The sequence below is a fragment of the Anoplophora glabripennis genome, unplaced genomic scaffold (assembly GCF_000390285.2).
Source record: "Anoplophora glabripennis isolate ALB-LARVAE unplaced genomic scaffold, Agla_2.0 scaffold376, whole genome shotgun sequence".
NCBI classification, from domain to species: domain Eukaryota; kingdom Metazoa; phylum Arthropoda; class Insecta; order Coleoptera; family Cerambycidae; genus Anoplophora; species Anoplophora glabripennis.
In genome coordinates this window covers 464,168-469,403 of record NW_019416547.1, presented here as the reverse complement: position 1 = coordinate 469,403, position 5,236 = coordinate 464,168, and positions in this window count along the sequence as shown.

Below are 5,236 nucleotides of genomic sequence, written 5' to 3'. Positions count from 1 at the left end.
GTTTTATTATACTCTAAAGTTTTTTTTACTAAAATTAGAATGCCCTCGGAGCAATTCAAATATTTTTAAAAAATTATCCAAAAAACTTGATCATTTTGCCTGTTTTTCATCAATTATTGCTATTTTGCAACATCGGTAATAAATTTAAACATTTTTAACTTAGAGTATGTTATGCAAAATTCAATTCTAAAACTTTTTTTCCTTTTCAATATTCTTCCAAAATGCATAGGTTCCAAGATATAAGTAAAAAACTCAGATAAAATAAATATTTTTTAAAATGTTTTAAACATTTTTACAATTTTGAAAATGTTCCGGGCCTCGACCAGATTTAGGGATCTACACTTTTATTATTTGAGTTGTACTGAAGGTAATCCAGAAAAAATTTGCTTGCTTCCTCTCACATCCACCTCAAGACAGATCCGTACTCGTCAAATAGTTAATAGTAGAAATCCAGAAAAATAAATTACTTCACTTAAACATTTGTTTACGATCACAACTATTTACCCTTTTTTATGTAGCATGCACCACAGGGACGATGCCAGAGGTTCTCAATAAGTTTTAACAAATTTCTTTATTATTAATTTAAAGTGCCGTTTTACAGCTTCATCGATTTTGATTATTGAAAATGCATTCTATGGAATAAAAATAAACCCTCTCCGGGTTCGTAAACACCTTATATATCGAGCAATTAATTACACTGAGAATGGAACGTTCTGTACACATCACCCGATCGTGACATAGGGCAGGTTGGCGATATCGTCTTCCTGTAACAATATTTACCTGAGTTTCACATTAATAGCCACAATTCCTGTCGATGAACACATAATGAACCAGAAATGTTTATCGCATAAATTGAGATGAATTAATTACCCATTAAAAGATAGTGTCGTCTAGGGTGAGAGCAATTAAAGCACCCACGTTAGATCGATACGTAATGTGGTCGCATAATTTACTAAAGTAGGTTGTTCTCAGTGCAACGTTTCCGATGACAAGGATGTAAAGGCGTCAATTAACGGATCGAAGTACGAATTATCTAGTTATTAATTTCTAATTCATTTTTAAATCAAAAAATACAAAAGAATAGTGATTATATGCGATACCTACAAAATTTAAAAATAAAAAATATTGGAAACAAAATTTTTCAAATTTGGACAAATTGTTGGTGAAGTTTCGAAGGCAATGTATTGTTGTCTCAAAAATAACAAAAGTTTTGTAAAATCTCCGACTACTTTCATACTCTCTGAAGAACGAATATAATTACCGCTACATTGTTCATATCGTAGGAATTTTTAATTCTTAATTTCGAGTGGGAAATACTTTTAAAGATTATGTACTTTTACATTTTGATATAGGTGCAAAACTAAAGAGGGAGGCATAAAGATATGGTTCTTTTGCTCAAAGAAATTTTTCGATCTCAGAAACAATGCACTTCCGGTTAAAATGAAAGGTGTGCGGCGATTTGGTTATTGCCCTTTAATAATGTGTATCTAAGTGTACGAAATATTTCAAAAGTTAAAGAGTGTCATTCTTACCAAGATACATCAATAATTGCAACAAACAGTTGATTTTCTTGTTGGGTCTATGTCCTCTACCTACAGATATAGGCTATTGATTATATAAAAAAAATCATGGTTAAAAGTTCTATGACGTTCAAGCAATTTTATTGCATGAATCGTTCAAAGGATCAATTTAGATAAAAAAAAACTGGGGAGTGCTATTAAATTAGAGGGTGGAAATTGGAGATAGGGGTGAAAATATACCCCTTTCAGTTTTTTAATTGTAGCTCGAAAACGAAGCAAAATTTCGGTATAGTTCATAGGAAGAATTATTTAGAGAATTGAATGTCCCATCGAAATAGCTTCTTTAAAAAATTTAAAACATTTTATGCAAAAAATCGTTTATAAACAATTTAAAAATAAAGCAAAAAATTTGATTTTTTGATTTTGTGAAAATCTTTATTTCTTATTAACAAATAAAACTTTTGAAATAATTTTTTATTAAATAAAGAACCAATTTGTTGTAAAAATATTAAGAATTATAATCATTATTATGTTAAAAACGACAAAAATCTAAAAAATGTCTAAGTTTGACCGGTTATAACTGTCAATATTAGTCCAAAAACTTTTGAAAACACATAATTTTGAAGGGAATCTTATCTAGTTTTTTTGTACAGCAATTTTCGTTGCCTAGTTCTACTAAAAACAAAATTAGTGTCAAAAAAGTAAAAAAAATCAAAAAACCTTTTTTTGCTTTTTTGAAATTGTTTATTGATTGATTAATGATTTTTGGCAAAAAATTTTTCTTTTAATTTTTTTAAATGACCCTTCGAACAAGTCATGTGATGAAAATCCTTGAACGTCTAATTTCCTCCCTTTTTTGCAAAAAATGAGAATTAAAACGTATAAGGCTAAACGCGATAAAATCGAAAAATTGGCTAATTGTAAGTTTGAGCGGTCATATATCAGTCAATTTTCAACCAAAAATACTTTACAACCTCTTATTTTAGGGGAATACATTTTCACCCCTATCTCCAATTTCCACCCTCTAATTTAATTGCACTCAGCGGTTTTTTCATCTAAAATGACCATTTGAACGATTCATGTAAAAAAATATCTTGAACGTCATAATTCCTTTTAAAATCCTATAATCGATAGCCTAATAAATCGATTTTAAAATCTATTAGCTTTTGAGGAACCGTCAGAAGCAATCTTAACTAATACACACTGTAAATATGAATATGAATTGGATTTGTAATGAATAATATGTGTCTGGTTATCATTCCTATTTTCAAAATTATCAATTAGCTCTAATTGCAACATATAATTACACTCTACTCGTACAAAATAAACAACAAATCTGAAAATATTGTTATATTTATTATTAGGTTATTTAATATTATTCTACATATATTATTAAATGATTTTTTTTATTAAAGAAGGTTAGGCCACACTAATAAAGAGTGTCCCAAAATTCACACAAAAAGTGATGTTGAAAGAAAACCTAGAATAGGTTTTTAATTACAAATTGTACATTTTTTATACAATACGTTAATGAACTTATGTCAAATATTTTTGCCGCATGTCCGTTATGTCAAAATGAGGTAAATACACGGATTTGTATTGAGTATAATGTAATTTTAGAATCTGACCTACCTCAACATTGCAAGGAGCCACTTTTTGAGGACTGCTGAATTTCATAGATGTTCGATAATGATTTGATTGCATACAAGCTTCAGCGCGACGTATCCAATTCGCGGGGGGCATCTAACTAGGCCGTCGCTTCAATGATATCGTTACAAACTTTAAGTGAAGCCGTACCGTAGTACAACTGTAGCCACTGCGAAACCCAGATTGNGTTGATATCCATAAAAAAAACTACCTACCTCTGATCACATTTTTTATTAAAAAAAAACAAAAAAACAAAACATTTTATTATTAATAAAAAAATGTGATTATATGATGATCAGACATTATTATGCTATATAAATAAATGTGAATGAAATACATATTAAAAACACAAATAAAACACACCAACACTCGCCAAACCTAACCAACAATAAACATGGACAACATGAATGACATGAAATGATTCATAATTGCAATTGTCAAAATTTATTCTACAAAATCTTTGTGGCGACATCTATAGACTCTTTCCCCAACTTGTATATCTATCTCAAGTCACGTGGTTCCCAGTTTCCCCATATTTTCAAGTATAAGTTCTCGGGCCCTGCGTACCGATGTAATTGAACACTATTAAACGAACTCCTACATTTATATATTTTGCTATATTTTGTGCATGTACTTGTGTTCCTCTATTAAAAATATATTTATTAAAATCTACTGTTGAAAAAAGAAATCTCCTATTTTTTTGGCTACATTCTTACTGTTGACAGAAATTTCCATCTGGCAACACTGGCCGTAGTACAACTGTAGCCACTGCGAAACCCAGATTGCTCTTCTGGTAATATTCTCTTTAATTCGAGATATTCACGAAGTTGATGGTACATAAGTTTTTCAAAGTTTTAGATAAGACCGTCAAGATACTGATTGGTCTGAGTTGTTTAAATTCTACCGGTTCATCAACTTTCGGCAATAGGAGTATTAAAGCTTCTTTCCAAGCGAAAGGGAAATAGTTATATAAAATACAATAATTGATAATATTAGTGATATATTTAATTATTGTTGGTCCACACAATTTTAACATCAATATATTAAGATGATCACTATCAACAGCATTAGAAGTTATACTCGCCATTGCTTGAGAAACTAAAGTTTCATCAATCAATTTGAAATAAAATTTTTCAGTTTCGGAAGTGGAATGTTATACTCAATTGCATAAATATTTCGAAGATTATTATTATTGCATGGTACATTTGCAACACTATAAATAAAAAAAAATCATTAATGTCATCTAAATTTTGCAAATGAAGAGGTAATTCAATCTGTATAGTTTGATTAATATTTAAATGTTTTAATTCGCGGTATAATAATTTTGCATTATTTAAAATACGCTTTTTTTTCTCTTTTTATAGTACATGTTGTAAAATTGCGAAGCATTTTATAGTACTGCCAATCTCTTTGCAATTTAGTTCTGTTAAACTTTACTTTAGCCTTGTTACGAAATGATATTAACAATTTAACGTTATCTGTTATCCAAGGTGAATAGGGCTTTGATACTTTTAAATTTCTAATCGGTGCATATTTGTCAAAAAGAGATAATAATGTATTATCGAAAACGTCAATTTTAGCATCAACAGATACTTTTTTTCTCCATAACATGCCAAAAAGTGTACTTTCTACAATTTTTCCTAAATTTGAGTCAAATTTTCTCTCTTTGATGAAGGTATTTAAAATATGTAATTCTAAGGTACTTTGAGTTTCGGTTAAGCCTTAGCTAAGTAATCTGTACATACAGGGTGTTAAAAAAAATGTAAAATATTTAAGGAGGTAATAGTATGAACCAAAATAAGCAGAAAAGTCTCAATAAACATGGGTCCGCAAAGTAACGGTTGCGGAGATATGGAATGTTTTATGTTTTTTAGCCCCTTTTTTATTTTGCAAAAACGTTGTGTATTTTCTTATAATAGTTGGTTGATGTTTAGTGAAATAAACAGTACGTATTTGACAGTTGTTCTCAGTGCACAAGTTTTCTTTCGCTATGGCTGGTTACTCTAACGCAGAATTAACAGACATGCATTTCATGTATGGTCGTGCTAATGGGAACGCCACCGAAGCGC